The following is a 20,927-nucleotide window of genomic DNA, read 5'->3' as shown; positions in this document are numbered from 1 at the left end:
TCGATGCAGAAATCAACAAGCGCATGGGAAAGGCGTCTGCTGCTATGTCCAGACTGGCCGAGAGGTTGTGGGAAAATGGCGCACTGACATGGAACACAAAGGTCCGAGTGTTTCAAGCCTATGTCCTCAATACCTTGCTCTATGGCAGCGAAGCCTGGACAATGTATGTCAGCCAAGAGCGACGTCTCAACGCATTCCAGCTTCGCTGTCTCCGGAGAATCCTTGGCATCAGGTGGCAGGACTGTATTTCCAACACAGAAGTCCTCGAGGCAACCAACATCCCCAGCATGTACACCCTACTGAGCCAGCGGCGCTTGAGATGGCTTGGCCATGCAAGCTGCATAGAAAATGGCATTGAAATAGGACGCATTGTACAGCGAGCTCGTCACTGGTATCAGACCCACCGGCCATCCATGTCTCCGCTTTAAAGACGTTTGCAAACGTGTCATGAAGTCCTGCGACATTGAGCACAAGTCGTGGGAGCCAGTTGCCAGCGATCGCCAGAGCTGGCGGACAGCTATAAAGGCGGGGCTGAAGAGAGGAGAGTCAAAGAGACTCAGCAGTTGGCAGGAAAAGACACAGCAGTGTAAGGAGAGAGCCAACTGTGTAACAGCCCCGACAACCAACTTTACCTGCAGCGCCTGTGGAAGAGTCTGTCACCCTGGAATTGGCTTTTATAGCAACTCCAGGCGCTGCTGCACAAACCACTGACCACCTATAGGTGCTTATCCATTGTCTCTCGAGACAAGGAGGCCAAAAAGGATCACATATGTATGCTAGTGTGGGCGCACCGTGTATCCATAGGCGTCAACTGAATTAGAGTTTAAGTTCAAGTTTAAAAAACCAGATGGGTTTTTACAACAATCGACAATGGTTTCATGGCCATCATTAGACTAGCTTTTTAATTCCAGATTTATTAATTGAATTCAAATTCCACCTTCTGCTGTGGTGGGATTTGAACCCATGTCCCCAGAGCAATACCCTGGGTCTCTGAGTTACTAGTCCAGTGACAACACCACTGCCTCCCCCTGAACTTCCAGTCGCCTGCCATTTTAATTCTCCACCTTGCTCTCACTCTGACCTTTGACCTCAACCTCCTGAGGTGTTCCAATGAAACTCAACATAAGCTCAAGGATCAGCACCTCATTCTTCGACTGGGCATTTCGCAGCCATTTAGATTCAACATTGAGTTCAACAATTTTAGATTCTACCTTCTGCCCCCATTTTGTTTCCTTTTTCTTTTCTGGTTTTGTTTTATTTCTCTCTCTTGTTTCTCTCTTTTTCTATATTTTGCTTTCAGACAGCAGTTGGTCATGCTTCTACCATTCCCACCACCTCTAGATACAGTTTTTGCTCCTTCACTTATCCCATTACCACTCCCTTTGGGATTGCACCATGAACCCTTTTGTGATTTAATCTCTCCTGGCTTCCAACCTATCACAGACCTTCCCTTTTATTCTTTTTCCACCTTCACCCTTTCACTTGCTAAAAACCTATTACATCTCTAGCTTTTCCCAATTCTAATGAAAGGTCATCAAACTGCAACATTAATTCTGTTCTCTCTCCAGAGATACTGTCTGAGCTGCTGAGTATTTCCAGCATTTTCTGTTTTTAATCCAGAAGTAGATCATTTGGACCTGTGCAGCACCACACATTACCTTGCACAGTGCCATTACCTACATGAAGAGGAACAAGAAACACAATATGGGTCCAGATTTTGCACTGATAATGATGATGAAACTGCCAGTGTTTGCTGTCATTACTCCAATGAACTAACAGGAACTTTTGGGGTCCACTCATGCACAGAAGAATACAGAATTTCAAAAATTGATGTCAGTGATTCTATGTTCCTCCAGAGGGTGTGTTGTTCAAGCTCCCGTAACAATGCATTTCCTAAATAATTAATGAATTGACAGATACTTCCACTTTTACACTGTTTGGGCAGGATTTTGTGATGGAGGCGGGGCTCCCGGCATTGGGCCAAAAAAGGTGGGGAGAACCCCGCTTCTGCATTTTTGCAGTCCCCCAGAGTCATCCTCCAGTCTTTTGGGGTCAAAGTTTCAGGAGGCATTAGTCCCATCCCTTTAAAGACTTTAGATCCTGCCAGAGGTTCAGCAGGTCAGCAGTATTGGCAGCGCCACCGGGAGTGGTGGCCACTGCCGGTACTGCAGATGCCTCGGGCCCAGGCCCAGCGCTGGAACCTGGAACACAGGAGGTGAGGCAGGATCACCAGAGCCAGTCTAGAAGTCTCCAGCGAGGTGGTGGTCATTCAGTCCAGGAGTAGGGGTGGGGGGGGGGCTCACAGGGGTACTGTTGTTCCTGGAGGGCTCCTCTGTGTGCCACAAATTGCCCATGAAGCAGGGAAGATCCCAGTGGTGGCAGGACCAGACCCTTAATTGGCCGTTAATAGGCCACTTAACAGGCCACAAAACCCGCCATCCTGCTGAGCACATGATCTGGCCTTTAGTCTCACTGGAAAAACCTTTGAAAAGTTACACCTTGTTGAATGAGGTGTAATTAGGATTTTAATGTTGTACATGTTCCTTATTACTGCTGATCAGCATCACTGACCGTGAAAAACTAATGACATATTTCTGAAATGTCAAATTTCTCCATTATGATAAAAAAACACCTATTTTGAAAATATTTTCTTAAATTTTGTCTGATTGTTTAGCCTCTATCTTAATCCAATCATAATCATTTATCTCGCTATCTGAAAATTTAAATTCATAATGCAGAATGATCAGTTTCTTTTTAACTTCCTGGTTTGCTGTCTGGGAGAATACCTCAAGGTGATTGGCTGCATTTTTTCATTTTAGATGAGCAAACTTCTAATGCACATGTTTATTGTAGATTCAGAAAATCAACTGGAACAGCTACATTAATGCAATGGCTATTAGAATATGTCTGAGGCGGGATATTCTGTGACAAGTGGCTTCTTGCTCACCAAAGCCTCCCCACTATGTATCATACACAAGTCAGGAATGTGATGGAATGCTCAATGAAGTCCAATGTGGGGAAGTGGACGTCATCCATTTTGGACCAAAGAATGATAGATCAGAATATTTTCAAAACAGTGAGAAGCTAAGAACAGTGGAGAAGCAAACAGAGTCAGGGACCCATGTACAGAAATCACTAAAAACTAATGGACAGGCATAGAAAAAATTAAAAAGGTGAATGGAATGTTAGCCGTCATCTCCAATAGCCTCTATCTCCAGCAGGCTGGAATACAAAGGGGTGGAAGTGATGCTACAGGTGCATAAAGCTCTGGAAAGATCACATCATTTTAGTGTGAAAGGAATTGAGGGAGCAGAATTCTTGAGATGCATTGAGGAGAACTTTTTTGCCCAGTATGTAGCAAGTCCAACAAGAGAGGGTGCAGTTTTAGACTTAGTTTTAGAAAATGAAGGTGAGCAGGTGGAAGGATTAGCAGGGAGAGCATTTTGATGGTAGTGATCATAATTCAGTCAGTTTTAACATAGTTATGGAAAAGGACAGAGATAGAACAGGAGTTAGAGTTTTCAATTGGGATAAGGCCAATTTTACTAAACTGAGGAGTGATTCAGCAAGAGTGGACTGGAAACAGCTACTTGAAGGTAAATCAGTGTCAGAGCAGTGGGAGGCATTCAAAAGGAAGATTCAAGGGGTTCAGGGTAAACATGTTCCCACAAAGAAAAAGGGTGATGCGGCCAAATCTAGAGCCCCATGGATGTCAAGGAGCCTACAGGATAAGATAAGGCAGAAAAGGAAAGCTTATGTCCGACACCGAGAACTCAATACTACAAAAAGCCGAGAGGACTATAGAAAGTGGAGAGGTGAAATCAAAAAGGAAATTAGGAAAGCAAAGAGAGGGCATGAAAGAATATTGGCAAGCAAAATCAAGGTGAACCCAAAGATGTTTTATCTAAACATTGAGAATAAGAGGATAACTAAGGAGAGAGTAGGGCTTATAAAAGACCAAAAAGGTAACTTATGTGTAGGAGCGGAAGATGTTGGTATGGTTCTTAATGAATACTTTGCATCTGTCTTCACAAAAGAGGGGGACGATGCAGATGTATTTAAGGAGGAAGAGTGTGAAGTATTGGATGTGATAAACCTAGGGAGAGAGGAAGTATTAATGGGATTAGCATCCTTGAAAGTTAATAAATCACCAGGGCCAAATGAAATGTATCCGAGGCTGTTAAAAGAAGCAAGAGGGGAAATAGCAGAGGGTCTGACCATCATTTTCCAGTCCTCACTGGATACAGGTGTGGTGCCGAAGGATTGCTAACGTACCTCTGTTTAAAAAGGGAGCGAAGGATAGATCGAATAATTACAGGCCAGTTAGTAACCTCTTCTTTGGCCTCCTTATCTCGAGAGACAATGGGTAAGCGCCTGGAGGTGGTCAGTGGTGTGTGGAGCAGCGCCTGGAGTGGCTATAAAGGCCAATTCTAGAGTGACAGGCTCTTCCACAGGTGCTGCAGAAAAATGTGTTTGTCGGGGCTGTTACACAGTTGGCTCTCCCCTTGCGCCTCTGTCTTTTTTCCTGCCAACTGCTAAGTCTCTTCGACTCGCCACACTTTAGCCCCGCCTTTATGGCTGCCCGCCAGCTCTGGCAAACGCTGGCAACTGACTCCCATGACTTGAGATCAATGTCACAGGACTTCATGTCGCGTTTGCAGACGTCTTTAAAGCGGAGCCATGGACGGCCGGTGGGTCTTATACCAGTGGCGAGCTCGCTGTACAATGTGTCTTTTGGGGATCCTGACACCTTCCATGCGGCTCACATGGCCAAGCCATCTCAAGCGCCGCTGACTCAGTAGTGTGTATAAGCTGGGGATGTTGGCCGCCTCGAGGACTTCTGTGTTGGAGATACGGTCCTGCCACCTGATGCCAAGTATTCTCCGGAGGCAGCGAAGATGGAATGAATTGAGACGTCGCTCTTGGCTGACATACGTTGTCCAGGCCTCGCTGCCATAGAGCAAGGTACTGAGGACACAGGCTTGATACACTCGGACTTTTTTAGTTAGTAACCTCAGTAACATAGAAAATAGGAGCAGGAGTAGGCCATTCAGCCCTTCGAGCCTGCTCAGCCATTCATTATGATCATGGCTGATCATCCAACTCAGGAGCCTGTTCCCGCTTTCGCCCCATACCCTTTGATCCCTTAAGACTCAAGAGCTATATCTAACTCCTTCTTGAAAACATACAATGTTTTGGACTCAACTGCTTTCTGTGACAGCGAATTCCACAGGCTCACCACTCTCTGGGTGAAGAAATTTCTCCTCATCTCAGTCCTGAAAGGTTTACCCTGTATCCTTAGACTATGACCCCTGGTTCTGGACTCCCCCACCATCGGGAAAATCCTTCCTGCATCTACCCTGTCAAGTCCTGTTAGAATTTTATAAGTTTCTATGAGATCCCCCTTCACTCTTCTGAACTCCAGCGAATATAATCCTAACTGACTCAATCTCTCCTCCTACATCAGTCCCGCCATCCCATGAATCAGTCTGGTAAACCTTTGCTGCACTCCCTCTATTGCAAGGACATCCTTCCACAGATAAGGAGACCAAAACTGCACACAATATTCCAGGTGTGGCCTCACCAAGGCTCTGTATAATCGCAGCAAGACATCCCTGCTTCTGTACTCGAATCCTCTCGCTATGAAGGCCAACATACCATTTGCCTTTTTTACCGCCTGTTGGACCTGCATGCTTACCTTCAGCGACTGGTGTACGATAACACCCAGGTCTCGCTGCATATTCCCCTCTCTCAGTTTATAGCCATTCAGATAATAATCTGCCTTCCTGTTTTTGCTACCAAAGTGGATAACCTCACATTTATCCACGTTATACTGCATCTACCATGCATTAGCCCACTCACTCAACTTGTCCAAATCAACTGCACTACCCTCATCTATCTTCCTTGTTACTTCTTCAAAAAAATTCAATCAAGTTAGTCAAACAAGATCTTCCCTTAACAAATCTATACTGACTATCCTTGATTAACTTGTGCCTTTCGAAGAGACAGTTTATCCTGTCTCTCAGAACAGATTCCAATAATTTGCAGGCAGTGACTAGTGGGGTACCACAGGGATCGGTGTTAAGACCCCAGCTATTCAAAATATACATCAATGATTTAGATGATGGAACTAAATGTAATATCTCCAACTTTGCAGATGACACAAAACCGGGTGGGAGGGTGAGTTGTGAGGAGAATGCAAAGAGGCTTCAGGGTGATTTGGACATGTTGAGTGAGTGGGCTAATGCATGGCAGTTGATGTAGTTTACATGGATTTTAGCAAGGCTTTTGACAAGGTCCCACAAGGCAGACTGCTTAAAAAAATAAAATTCCATGGGATCCAGGGAAATGCAGCAAGGTGGATACAAACAAAAACAAGAAATGCTGGATTCACTCAGCAGGTCTGGCAGCATCTGTGGAAAGAGAAGCAGAGTTAACGTTTCGGGTCAGTGACCCTTCTTCGGAACTCCGAAGTTCCGGGTTGCGAAGAAGGGTCACTGACCCGAAACGTTAACTCTGCTTCTCTTTCCACAGATGCTGCCAGACCTGCTGAGTGAATCCAGCATTTCTTGTTTTTGTTTCAGATTTCCAGCATCCGCAGTATTTTGCTTTTATTTTAAGGTGGATACAAAATTGGCTCAGTGGCAGGAAACAATGGGTAATTGTTGACGGCTGTTTTAGCGACTGGAGGGCTGTTTCCAGTGGTGTTCCGCAGGGCTCAGTACTGGGTCCCCTGCTTTTTGTGGTGTATATTAATGATTTGGACATGTAAGGGGCATGATCAAGAAGTTTGCAGACGACACAAAGATTGGTGGTGTGGTAGATAGCGAGGAGGATAGCTGTAGGCTGCAGGAATATATTGATGGTCTGGTCAGATGGGCAGAAAAGTGGCAAATGGAATTCAACTTGGAGAAGTGTGAGGTGATGCATTTGGGGAGGTTAAACAAGACAAAGGAATGCACGATTAATTGGAAAATACTGAGAAGTGTAGAGGAAGTAAGGGACCTTGGAGTGAATGTCCACAGATCCCTGAAGGTAGCATGACAGGTCGATAAGGTGGTTAAGAAGGCATATGGAATCCTTTCCTTTATTAGCCGAGGTATAGAATATATAAGAACAGGGAGGTCATGCTGGAACTGTGTATCAAGTTGCAAAAAAAGGTTTTGGATTGGGGAGAGTGAATTTTAGTAAAATAAGGCAGGATCTGGCCAAGGTAGACTGGAAAGAGTTACTTGTTGGGAAATCTACAGAAGAGCAGTGGGGGGCATTCAAAAAGGAAATGGGGAGGGTACAGGCCCAACATGTTCCCTCTAGGGTAATCGGTAGGAGCAACAAGCCCAGAGAACCATGGATGACCAGATACATTCAGGGTACGATGAGAAGGAAAAGAGAGGCTTTTAGCAAATACAAGGAGAGCAAATCAATGGAAGCATTAGTGGAGTACAGAAAGTGTAGGATAGAGCTTAAGAAAGCAATTAGGAGAGCAAAGAGGGGATATGAGAAAGCTCTGGCTGGTAAAAGTAGGGAAAATCCCAAGATTTTCAATAAGTATATCAATGGGAACAGGATAACCAGGGGAAGAGTAGGACCCATTAGGGACCAAGGGGAAAATTTGTGGGTGGAGCCAGAGGACATTGGTAGGGTGTTGAACAAATACTTCACATCTGTCTTCAACCAAGAGAAAGAGGATGTAGATATGGAACTTAGAGAGAGAGACTGTGAGGTTCTTGAGCAAATTGTCATAGGGAGTGACAAGGTATTGGAGGTTTTGGCAGGCTTAAAAGTGGACAAATCTCCAAGTCCGGACGATGCTGTGGGAGGCGAGGGTGGAGATTGCAGGGGCTCTGACCCTAATTTTTAATTCCTCTCTGGCCACCGGGGAGGTGCCAGAGGACTGGAGAACAGCTAATGTGGTCCCACTATTTAAGAAAGGTTGTAGAGATAAGCCAGGGAACTACAGACCAGTGAGTCTCACGTCAGTGGTCGGGAAACTATTGGAGAAAATTCTGAAGGAGAGAATCTATCTCCACTTGGAGAGGCAAAATTTGGTTAGGAATAGTCAGCATGGCTTTATCAGAGGGAGGTCACGCCGAACAAATTTGATTGAATTTTTTGAGCATGTGACCAGGTGTGTAGATGAGGGTAGTGCAGTTGATGTAGTTTAGTTTAGTTTAGAGATACAGCACTGAAACAGGCCCTTCGGCCCACCGAGTCTGTGCCGACCATCAACCACCCATTTATACTAATCCTACACGAATCCCATATTCCAATAACATCCCCACCAGTCCCTATATATTTCCCTACCACCTACCTGTACTAGGGGCAATTTATAATGGCCAATTAACCTACCAACCTGCAAGTCTTTGGCATGTGGGAGGAAACCGGAGCACCCGGAGGAAACCCACGCAGACACAGGGAGAACTTGCAAACTCCGCACAGGCAGTACCCAGAATCGAACCCGGGTCCCTGGAGCTGTGAGGCTGCAGTACTAACCACTGCGCCACTGTACCGCCCATGTAGTTTACATGGAGTTCAGCAAAGCCTTTGACAAGGTCCCACATGGGGGACTTATAAAGAAAGCAAATGCACATGGGATACAAGGTAACTTGATAAGGTGGATTCAAAATTGGCTTAGCTGTAGGAGACAGAGAGTGATGACAGACGGCTGTTTTTGTGACTGGAAGCCAGCGTCCCGTGGCGTACCACAGGGATCTGTGCTGGGTCCCCTATTGTTTGTCATTTATATAAACGACATAGATGACTATGTGGGGGGTAGGATCAGTAAGTTCGCGGATGACACAAAGATTGGCCGAGTGGTTAACAGAGGTGGAGTGTCTTAGGTTACAGGAAGATATAGACGGGATGGTCAAATGGGCAGAAAAGTGGCAGATGGAATTTACGCTGAAAAGTGTGAGGTGATACACTTTGGAAGGAGTAATGTGACACGGAAGTATTCGATGAATGGCCTGACACTGGGAAGTTCCGAGGAACAAAGGGACCTTGGCATGTTTGTCCATAGATCTCTGAAGGCAGAAGGGCAGGTTAATAGGGTGCTGAAAAAGGCATATGGGACACTTGCCTTTATCAATCGAGGCATAGATTACAAAAGCAGGGAGGTCATGTTGGAGTTGTACAGAACTTTGGTAAGGCCACAACTGGAGTACTGTGTGCAATTCTGGTCGCCACATTATAGGAAGGATGTGATTGCATTGGAGGGGGTGCAGAGGCGATTCACCAGAATGTTGCCTGGTATGGAACATTTAAGCTATGAAGAGAGGTTGGATAGGCTTGGGTTGTTTTCACTGGAGCAGAGAAGACTGAGGGGTGACCTGATCGAGGTGTAACAAGATTATGAGGGGCATGGAAAGGGTGGAAAGGGAGCAGCTGTTCCCCCAGTTGAAGGATCAGTTACGAGGGGTCACAAGTTTAAGGTGAGGGGCGGGAGGTTTAAGGGGGATTTGAGGAAGAACTTTTTGACCCAGAAGGTGGTGATGGTCTGGAATGCCCTGCCTGGGAGGGTGGTAGAGGCAGGTTGCCTCACATCCTTTAAAAAGTACCTGGATGAGCACTTGGTACATCATAACATTCAAGGCTATGGGCCAAGTGCTGGCAAATGGGATTAGGTAGACAGGTCAGGTGTTTTAATGCATCGGTGCAGACTCGATGGGCCGAAGGGCCTCTTCTGCACTGTATTATTCTGTGATTCTGTGATCTCATTGGTTAGGCCACAACCTGAGTACTGTGTGCAGTTCTGGTAACCCCATTACAGAAAGGATGTAATTGTACTAGAGAGGGAACAGAGGAGATTTAGGATGATGTTGCCAGGACTGGAAAATGCAGCTATGAGGAAAGATTGGATAGGCTGGAGTTGTTCTCCTTGGAACAAAGAATGCTGAGGGGATGTATTGAAATGACTGATTGAAATGTACCATATTTTGAGGGGCTTGGATCGAGTGAATGTGAAGGGTTTATTCACCTTAGCAGAGAGGTCAGTGATGAGGGGGCACAGACTTAAAGTGATTAGAGGGGAGATGTGGTAAAACGTTTTCACCCAGAGGGTGGTGATGGTCTGGAACTTACTGCCTGAAAAGGTAGCTGAGACAGAGACCCTGAACTCATTCAAAAGGAGTCTAGATGTGCACCTCAAGTGCCGTAAGCTGCAGGGCTACGGACCAAATTGCTAGAAGGTGGGATTAGAATAGGTGACTCATTTTTCAGCCGGCACAGACACCACAGGCCAAGTGCGCTCTTTCTGTGCCTTTACCTTTCTATGATTCTATGATTCTATCTAAGCACTGTATCCATTTCAGAGTACTGAACCTCAGGATGTATATATTTGTATTGAAGGATGCAGCGCAGATTCACCAGAATTGTCTGGGGCTAAGAGAGTTCAATTATGAGGAAAGGTTACTTAGAAGTACATAGAACCAGCACATAAACAGGCCATTTGTCCCAACCAATACATGCTGGCGCTTATGGTCCATTTGAGCCTCTTTCCATCCTTCCACATCTAACTCTGTTAGCCTAACCCTCGATTCTCTTCTCCCTCACATGTTTATCTAGCCTTCCCTTAAATATATCTATACTATTCACCCCAACCATCCCCTGTCATAGCGAGTTCCACATTCCTACCACTCTCTCGGTAAAGAACTTGCGCCTGAATTCCCTATTAGATTCCTTGGTGCCTATCTAATATTGATGGCCTCTAGTTTCCCTTTCTCACCAGTGGAAACATTCTGTGTCTACTCTACTAAAATCTTTCACAATTGTTAGGATTTCTATTCGATCACCCCTCAGCCTTCTCTTTTCAAGAGAAAAGAGACCCAAGCCTGTTCATCCTTTCCTGATCGGTATAACCTATACCTGATCGGATGGAAGAAGCTTGTATTCTGTTGTGTATAGCAGATTTAGCGATGATCTCATTGAGCTATAAAAGATAATAGAAATGTGGAGGTCCAATCAACTGAAAATTTCAAAACTGAGATTGAAATATTTTTGTTAGTCAAAGCTTTTAAAGATCTGCAACCAAGGTAGATACAGAGAGTTAAGGTGCATATTAGCCATGATCTATTTGAATGGTGGAGCAGGCTCAAGTGGCTGACTGGTCTACTCTTATTCCTATATTCCTAGTATTGCCAGGATGGGTGCAACTGCCATCACACTCGAGGAGCTTAACGCCAGCCAGAACAAAACAGTTCTTTTGATGGGTACGCAGCCCACCAGATTAAACATTCACTCCTCCCACTATTGACAAAATCATGGCTGCAGTGTCCGCTAACCACAGAATGCACTTCAGCAAGTCACCAAGGTTTTTTCAGCAGCACCTTCCAAACATGCAACCTCCACCATCTAGAAGAACAAAGGCAAGTGGAAAGGCTTGCATTTATATCGTGCTTTTCACAACCTTTGGATGTCCTAAAGCACTGTACAGCCAATATGCATTTTTGAACTGTAGTCACCATTATAATGTAGGAATTGTAGTAGCTAATTTGCACAAGACAAGGTTCCACAAACACCAGTGAGATAGTGATCAGATAATCTGTTTTAGCGATGTTGGTTGAGGGATAGAGATTGACACTGGGGAGAACATCCCACTCTTCTTTGAAATAGTATCATTCGATCTTTTACATCCATCTCAGAGGGCAGACAGTTTAACATCTCATCCAAAGGACAGCACCTTCAACAATGCGTCACTCCCTCAGCACAACACTGAAACCCAGAATTTGTGTTCATTTGTCTTGAATAGGACTTAAACCCACAACCTTCTTTCAGAAAGGCAAGAGAGCTACCAACTGATCCACAGCTAACACAGTATGGGAACATCATCACCTCCAAATCACACAGCATCTTGACTTGGACATATACTGTCAAACCTTCATTGTTGCTGGGTCAAATTCCTGGAGCTCCCTACTTAAAATCATTGTGAGTCTAACTTCATCATACAAGCTGCATCAATTCAAGGAGGCCCACCACCAAGTTCTTAAGCACAACTATGGATTGGCAATAAATGCAGTCTCTGTCAGCAATGCCCATATCCTGTGAATTAATTTATTTTGTACATTTTCTATTTTTTTTTTAAAGTGCGAAAATCAATGTTTTCTGTGGAACTTGATCACATACACTCTGGGAATATAAAACTTGTTCCTTCAACATTTTTACCACACTTAATGCATTCAAGTACTTATTTGTACAGGTGAAGAGTTGTTGTGTATGCCTATGGCTCAAGCTGCAACCCTGTGAGTTACTGCTCTTTAAGTGTAATTACCTGTTTTCACATGTCAGAACCTGATATTTATTTTTACTTTTGAGCTTCCAGCTTCTTGGTGCTGTGACAGCTTTTGCCAGATTTCTATTTTGTCATATATAAGTCAAGGGAAAGGAGGAACTGGAAGCAATCCAACTAATGTGAAATTTATGACTCCAAAAATTTATGTTGGCTTTTGATTCCTGACATGCAAGAGCCTGCCTAAAGTTCAATTTTATAGACTCTCTTCTGAATAAGCAATAATCTTCCAATTTGTGTGCAGAAGAAGCCTGAAGTGCAATGTATATGCTGAAGAACAAAACCAGTTCACATCCCCGAAAGCACCTTCATGACAGACCAGTGGTGCAAGTCACTTGAACTCGGAAATCTCAAAATTGCAGGCCAGTATTACACCACTGCTCTGTTGCTTGATGGCAACAGTTGTTTTTAAGCTGGGATGTTCTTTTATTCAATGGAACTATTTGTATATTCAAGTGAAAGGTGGCTTGGCTTGTGTTCATTATGACACTACTTCAACTACCTTAATAACATATATTCCCTTGAGGAATAAAAACTCCACTGAAAAGTAGTATAACCATGAATAACTAGAGAAGTTAAGGATAGTATTAGATTAAACAAAGAGGCTTACAATATTGTCAAAAAGAGTAGTAAGCCTGAGGATCGGGAGGATTTTAAAAGTCAGCAAAGGTGACCAAGAAATTGATAAAGAGGGAGAAAATAGAATATGAAAGTAAACTAGCAAGAAATGTAAAAACAGATTGTAATAGCTTTTACAAGTAATGTAAAGAATGTAAGCTATGAAGAGGATTCAATCAGGCTGCAAAGGGATATAGAGCAATTAATTGAGTGGGCAAGAAAGTGGCAGAATGTGGAGAAGCGGGAAATTATCCACTTTGGTAGAAAGAATGGAAAAGCAGAATATTTCTTAAAATGTGACAGACGAGTAAATGTTAATATTCAGATGGATTTGGGTGGTCTTGAACATGAATGGCATAAAGTTAACATGCAGGTGCACCAAGCAATTCGAAAGGCAAATGGTATACTAGCCTTTATTGCAAGGGAATTGACGTATAAGAGTGAAGAAGTCTTCTTGCAATTAAAAAGGGCTTTTGTGAGACCATGTACAGTTTTGGTTAACTTACCTAAAGAAGGATCTACTTGCCTTAGAGGGATCCTTATAAAGGTTCACTAGCTTCTTTTCTGGGATGAAAGGGCATCCCATGAGGAGCGATTGAGTAGATTTTTAAAATTCTTTCATGGGATGTGAGCTCACTGGCAAAACAAGCATTTGTTGCCCCTCCCAAATTGCCCTTGACAACTGAGTGACCTATTAGGCCATTTCAGAGGGCAGTTAAGAGTCAACCACATTGCTGTGGGTCTGGAGTCGCATATAGTCCAGACCAGGTAAGGATGGCAGATTTCCTTCCTTAAAGGACATAAGTGAACCAGAGGAGTTTTTACGACAATCAATGATAGTTTCATGGCACCATTATTGAGACTAGCTTTCAAGTCCAGATTTATTTTTACTAATTAATTAAATTTAAATTTCACCAGCAGCTGTGGTGGGACTTGAACACAGGGCATTAGCCTGGGCCTCTAAATGACTAGAATGGGCCTATATTCTCTGGCGTTTAGGTGATCTCATTGAAATGTATAAAATTCCTAGAGGGCTTTTCAGGGTAGATTCTGAGAAGCTGCTTCCTCTAGCTGGCAAGTCTAGAACTAGGACTCATAGTCTCAGGATAAGGGGTCAATCATTTATGACTGAGATGAGGAGAAATGTCTTTAATCAGAAGATTGTGAATATTTGGAATTCTCTGTCCCAGAAGGCTGCAGATGAACAGCCATTGAAATATTGAGATTGGTACATTTTTAGGCACTAAGGAAATCAAGGGATGTGGGGATAGGGCAGGAAAGTAGAGACAATGTAAAAGTTCAGCCATGATCTTTCTGAATGGGGGCGCAGGTTCAAGGTGCTGTTCCTATTTCTTATGTTCTTATTTAATCTCCCATGGCATTGATTGCATTGATGTTTTTTTAAAAACTCTTATTCTCCAATTGTCTCTGTCATGCGTTCTATGTCAGTCTCTATGGACTGAATTTAATGATCCTGCTGCTGGGAATGACAGCAGGTGTGCAAAATGGCAGCAGTCCCGCTTGTAACTGTCCCCGTGAGTAGTCACGCTGCCGCGATTATGCAGCAGGTGGCCATTTAACATAATAAAAGCAGTCGTCTCCTCCAATTACGTGGCGGGGACGGCAGGCGAGACGCCGTTCAAGGCATCAGCTGATGTCAGACTGGGTGCTGGTGCCATCTTTAAAAGTCCCTCTTGGGCTGCGATTATCTGTGAACACTGAACTGCAATTGAATTCTACAACAGCTCAGTCATCGGAAAAGTCTTTACATTAACATGAATTGCAACCTCAACGAGCAACCCCCCGGGAAGACTGTTGAGAATGTCAGAGCTCAGAGCAAGGGTGGCCCCATGCTTCGGTGATGCCTCCTTGCTGGTTCTCCTTCCAGCTGCAAGGGAAAGGCAGAATGGCAAGAAGAGGTCCTTCCACCTGACCAACGAACTGAGGACAGAGATTGCAGAGGAGGTTAGCAGCTGTGGGCTCACCTGACGAAACTGGGTGTAGGATAGGGAGAGAGCCAATGACCTACTGTATTCAGCCAAGGCAAGTGCCACATTCTAAAATTGCTTTATGTGATTTGGGTGTCACTACATAGTGCGCCACATGGTGAGGATGCCACTGGCATTCCAAAGACAGGGAGGTAATAACAAGTTCATGACAGATGTAAGGCTGCATCTGTGAAACAAGTCTCCCTCATTTATACCTCAGCCCAAGTTAATCCCATGACAGGGTGAGTCAGTATGCCATACATTACATCCCCCAGTTGTTGCTGAGGGGACCATGTTAGCAGAGCTGTCATGGTGAAACATATGGCAATTGATAACTGTTACATCCTTGCTCTTGCATAAGAGCACCCATAACAGGAGGGAGGCAGCCAGGACCGGTGGTGGAGTGCCAGACATGCGTCCTCTCAGCCAGGCCGAATAAGAGGCCCTAGAGCTAGCAGGTTGCCAAGGTGGACGTGCTATTTCTGACAGGGAGATCAGGGTCCCAGCATAAGAGAGTGATTATTGCCTATCAGTTATAAATTCATTCATAATGGAGAGCTAGCTCTGGCATGCTGTCCTTAATGGGAAATGTGTAGGCTAACCCACACATGTTGTTTTCATTGTATCTTGCAGGTTGGTGTTCATAGATGACCACAGCCCAAGATGGACACCTGTCAACCTCTGAGGAGGAGCAACACTCACAGGATGCAATGTCCCATAACTTTCCTGCACCTTCCACCAGTGCATACACTTTCACCTCGGTGGGTCACCACTCAGTTTTAGAATCAGGCTCACAATCTGGTGAGAGCACCACACACAGATCCGAGCAACTGGCTGAGGCTGAGACAGCGGAGGCCTCCTACAATCACAGGAATGTGGGTGGCCAGGCACATGCTGAGCTCCAGGCGGATGATGAGCCTCTGGTGTCAACGGCATAGGGCATTCTGGAGTTGAAAAGAGAGGTATGGCAACATCTAGCGGAGTTGCCAGAGGCGATGGAGGAGTCCATCCATGCGATGACTGCTGCCATGTCCCAGGCATACGAGCACATGGCTTCCTCCATAGAGAGGTTGGTGACCCTTTTGGAGAGCCAGATTCCACAGATGTGCCACAACCTGCAAACCCTCACCTTGGTCATGAGCTCAGATCAGCAGTGGCAAGTTGAGAAAAGGAACAGGAGCCTGGAGAGTTTTCCCACTCCTAGTCTTACTCTGGTGAGCAGGGAGGTTCAAGCGAGCCTTGAGAGGGAGGAGGAGAGGCTGACCTCCACATCTGGAGACACCTGTCAGGGCAATCCAGTGTGGACACCGGCTCCCCAGTCCCTCCGGCAGTGAGCCCAGCTCCAGCAGCTGTGACGCCTGAGGAAAGTTCTGCACCAGTGCAGGGAGCGCTTAAGCAGCCAGGGCCCTCGAGGCCTCAGGTACCCAGATGCCTGTCAAAGTCATCTCAGGCCAAGGAGCAGCCTGATCAGCAACCTGCTTCCAGCATAGCTGCTAGCGCAGGGGTCACACTGTGTAGGAGCACCCACAAATGTATTAAAAAAAAACCTAGCCACACATTACCTTACCTTCCGGGAGAGGACCGGAGCGGACCTGTGGGGAGAACGCCGGGAGCGGAGCCTATATATCAACCCCAAGGATCGATGCCCAGTCTCTTACCTTCCGGGAGCGGAGCGGAGAGGAACGGAATGGACCTGTGGGGAGAACGCCGGGAGCGGAGCCTATAAATCCATCCCGAGGATCGAGGCCCAGTCTCTTATCTTCCGGGAGCGGAGCGGAGAGCAGTCGAACCTCTTCCAGCGCGCCGGAGTTTTGAAAAAAAAAAGGCAAACAGTGACGTCAGAGCAGAGCTGCAAGGTGATTGGTTGGTGAGTAGCAGCTGTTAGAATATCTTAAAAAAATAAGGGGAAAGTTGTTTTTTTTGTTGGAAAGAAATCCTCTGGTGATAAGGTGAGTACTACTAAGTGGTTTTTTTTAAGGACTTTAGATTGAAGTGGGTAGAACAAGGCCCCTAGTATAATTAGTATTTTTTAATTAAGGGAGTAACTAATTAACCTAAGGGTCAGTCATGGCAAGAGAGCTCAGCCCATTGGTATGCTCCTCCTGCGCTATGTGGGAATTCAGGGACGCTTCCAGTGTCCCTGGTGACCATGTGTGCAGGAAGTGTATCCAGCTGCAGCTACTGGCTACCCGCATTACGGAGCTGAAGCTGCGGGTGGATTCACTGTGGAGCATCCGCGATGCTGAGGAAGTCGTGGATAACATGTTTAGTGAGTTGGTCACACCGCAGGTAATGGCTGCACGAGTAGAAAAGAGATGGGTGACCACTAGACGGAGTAGTAGGTGCAGGCAGGTAGTGCAGGAGTCCCCTGTGGCCATCCCCCTCTCAAACAGATATACCGTTTTGGATACTGTTGGGGGGGATGACCTCCCAGAGGAAAGCAGCAACAGCCAAGTTCGTGGCACCACGGAGGGCTCTGCTGCACAGCAGGAGAGGAAAAGGGTTGGAAGGGCTATAGTGATAGAGGATTCTATCGTAAGGGGTGCAGATAGGCATTTCTGTGGCCACAAACGAGACTCGAGGATGGTATGTTGCCTCCCTGGTGCTAGGGTCAAGGACGTCTCGGAACAGCTGCAGGACATTCTGAAAGGGGAGGGTGAGCAGCCAGAGGTCGTGGTCCATATTGGTACCAACGACATAGGAAGGAATGGGGATGAGGTCCTGCAAAGTGAATATAGGGAGTTAGGCAGAAGGTTAAAAAGCAGGACATCTAGGGTTGTAATCTCAGGATTACTCCCTGTGTCACGTGCTAGTGAGGGTAGGAATAGGAGGATTAGGCAACAAGGGAGGCATATGTCAGGTATAGGCAGCTGGGATCGAGCGAGTCCCTCGAGGAGTATAGGGGATGTAGGACTACACTTAAGAAGGAAATTAGGAGGGCGAAAAGGGGCCATGAGATTTCCCTGGCAGATAAGATAAAGGAGAATCCTAAAAGATTCTATAAGTATATTAAGAGTAAAAGGGTAGCTAGGGAGAGAGTAGGTCCCCTTAAGGATCAGTGTGGCAATCTATGTGTGGAGCCACGGGAAATGGGCGAGGTCTTAAATGAATATTTCTCGTCCGTATTTACCGTGGAGAAGGTCATGGAAGCTAGTGTGTTCAAGGGAGGGAACACCGATATCCTGGAGCATATCAACATTACAAAGGAGGAGGTGTTGGAGGTTTTGAAGCGCATTAAGGTGGATAAATCCCCAGGGCCTGACCAGGTGTATCCTAGGATGCTATGGGAAGCAAGGGAGGAGATTGCTGGGGCCCTGGCAGAGATTTTTGTATCATCGTTAGCCACGGGTGAGGTACCGGAAGACTGGAGGATAGCTAATATTGTGCCTTCATTTAAGAAGGGCAGCAGGGATAAGCCAGGGAACTACAGGCCGGTGAGCCTTACATCAGTGGTGGGAAACTTATTGGAAGGGATTCTGAGAGGCAGGATTTATATGCATCAGGAAAGGCATGGTCTGATTAGGGATAGTCAGCATGGCTTTGTGCATGGGAAATCATGTCTCACGAATTTGACTGAGATTTTCGAGGAGGTGACCAAAAAGATTGATGAGGGCAGGGCGATGGACGTTGTCTAGATGGACTTTAGCAAGGCCTTTGACAAGGTTCCGCATGGTAGGCTGGTCCAGAAGGTTCAAACACGTGGGATCCAGAGTGAGCTAGCAAATTGGATACAAAATTGGCTTGGTGATAGGAGGCAGAGGTTGGTCGTGGAGGGTTGCTTTTCAGATTGGAGGCCGGTGACCAGTGTTGTGCCGTAGGGATTGGTGCTGGGCCCTCTGTTGTTTGTCATATATATTAATGACTTGGATGTGAATGTAAGGGGCATGATTAGTAAGTTTGCAGATGACACCAAAATTGGTGGTACAGTGGACAGTGAAGAAGGTTTTCTAAGGTTACAACAGGATCTAGATCAACTGGGAAAGTGGGCAAGGGAGTGGCAAATGGAACTTAATGCAGACAAGTGTGAAGTGATGCATTTTGGAAAGTTAAACCAGGGCAGGACATATACAGTGAATGGCAGGGCCCTGGGGAGTGTTCTTGAGCAGAGAGACCTTGGGATGCAAGTACATAGTTCCCTGAAAGTGGCAACATAGGTAGACAGGGTGGTGAAGAAGGCGTATGGCATGCTTGCCTTCATCGGCTGAGGCATTGAGTACGAGAGTTGAGACGTCATGTTACAGTTGTACATAACGTTGATTAGACCGCATTTGGAGTACTGTGTGCAGTTCTGGTCGCCGCACTACAGGAAAGATGTGATTAAGCTAGAGAGGGTGCAGAAAAGATTCACAAGGATGTTGCCTGGTTTGGAGGGCTTGAGTTATAAAAAGAGATTGGATAGGCTGGGTCTGTTTTCCCTGGAGCGAAGGAGGCTGAGAGGAGACATGATAGAGGTATATAAAATTATGAGAGGCATAGATAGGGGAGATAGCCAGAGTCTGTTTCCCATGGCAGAGGTGACTAAAACTAGAGGGCATAGATTTAAGGTAAGAGGGAGGAGGTTTAAAGGGGATCAAAGGGGTACATTTTTCACACAATGAATAGTGGGCATCTGGAATGAGCTGCCTGAGGAAGTGGTGGAGGCAGGAACAGTAGCGACATTTAAGAGGCATCTGGACAGGTACCTGAATGAGCAAGGCATGGAGGGATATGGATTTAATGCAGGCAGGTGGGATTCGTATAGATAGGCATTATGGTCGGCATGGACGCGGTGAGCCGAAGAGCCTGTTTCTACGCTGTACGACTCCATGACTCTATGGGTATTCATAGGTGACGCAAGTATTCATGTACAATTTAATTAAATGTTCTTTTGTGCCAATCATTCGACTTCATTGTGTGGAAATCAGCTTCCACCATGCCTGAATTGTGACCCTCTGAATTCCAACATACCCTTTAGAGTAGTGCCAATGTGACCACAGGCATCATTATCATGGCAATGTGAGTGAAGAAGTAATCAACCTATGCTCTCCCATGGGCACTAGTGCACAATGTAGCTGATGTGCATTCAGGTAGCACAGATGGAAAGGAGATGGAAGACTACATGCATGATGGTCAGTATTTAATGCATTGTTATTGAGTAGACATCAGGGTGGCTGAAATCGGATAATTGTGAGGTTGTACCTTGCCTCCTTTGTGCGTCGCTCACAATGTCTGGCCTCCATCACCGTGTAGTCTTCTTCTACAGCTGCTTGGTCCTGTCTCTACTCCGCATCCTCTTCATCGGAGGATGTTTGTCGCTCATGATGCCTTCATCATATAAAGCCTCACCCTTCTGAAGTGCTAGATTATGCAGAGCACAGCAGACCACCATGTTACATGAGACCCTCGCTGGGGCATATAGCAAGGCTCCACCAGATTGATCCAGGCAGCAGAATCTCATCTTCAGCAGCTCAGTGGCATGCTCGATGGTTGCTCAGGTGGAGTGGCAAGTGTTATACCTCTCCCTCGGTGCATTGCGAGGATTCCTCACAGGCATCAGAAGCCATGTCTTCAATGGACCCTTGTGTCCAAGAATCCATCCCTGAAGGCGAGCAGGGGAAATGCAAAGCTGAGGCACCTGGGACTGTCAAAGTATGTAGGTTTTGGTGGCTGCCTCCCAGGAAGCAGGCACACACCTGTTGGAGACGTTTTCGGTGGTCGTAGACCAGTTGAACATTAATTGAAGTCCTTCCTGTTGATGAAGGTAGCTGGTTAGTCTGTGGGAGCCTTGATGGCCACATGCGTACAATCTATCACACCTTGTACTTGTAGGAATCTCGCTATCACCCCAAATCCAATGGCCCTCTCGGCCTGACTGTCAGGGTCAGTCTGGTAGCGCACATAATCACTGGCCCTCTTGAACAGGGCATTAGTTACCTCCTTAATGCAGTGGTGCACTGCAACCTGGGAGATACCATGCATGTCCCTGGTGGATCCCTGAAAAGATCTTGATGCATAAAGTTAAGTACCACAGTTATCTTGAGGGTCCCAAGTGTAGGATG

The 20,927-nt window shown here is 45.8% G+C and overlaps 1 long non-coding RNA gene across 1 annotated transcript in view; it reads right to left on the bottom strand.

The window, feature by feature from the left end:
* The window catches only part of LOC137352383 (uncharacterized), a 34,717-nt gene extending 14,113 nt beyond the window's left edge, over positions 1 to 20,604 (bottom strand). Inside the window, exons 1-2 of the long non-coding RNA XR_010969698.1 lie at positions 20,068 to 20,604; positions 16,548 to 16,681 (exon numbers count right to left, since the gene is read on the bottom strand). This is a non-coding gene — a long non-coding RNA (uncharacterized lncRNA). The remainder of the gene's footprint in view (positions 1 to 16,547; positions 16,682 to 20,067) is intronic.
* Positions 20,605 to 20,927: the final 323 nt, after the last annotated feature.

This window comes from Heterodontus francisci, chromosome 3, assembly GCF_036365525.1.
Source record: "Heterodontus francisci isolate sHetFra1 chromosome 3, sHetFra1.hap1, whole genome shotgun sequence".
Classification (NCBI taxonomy): domain Eukaryota; kingdom Metazoa; phylum Chordata; class Chondrichthyes; order Heterodontiformes; family Heterodontidae; genus Heterodontus; species Heterodontus francisci.
This window is presented reverse-complemented; position numbering and strand designations above follow the sequence as displayed.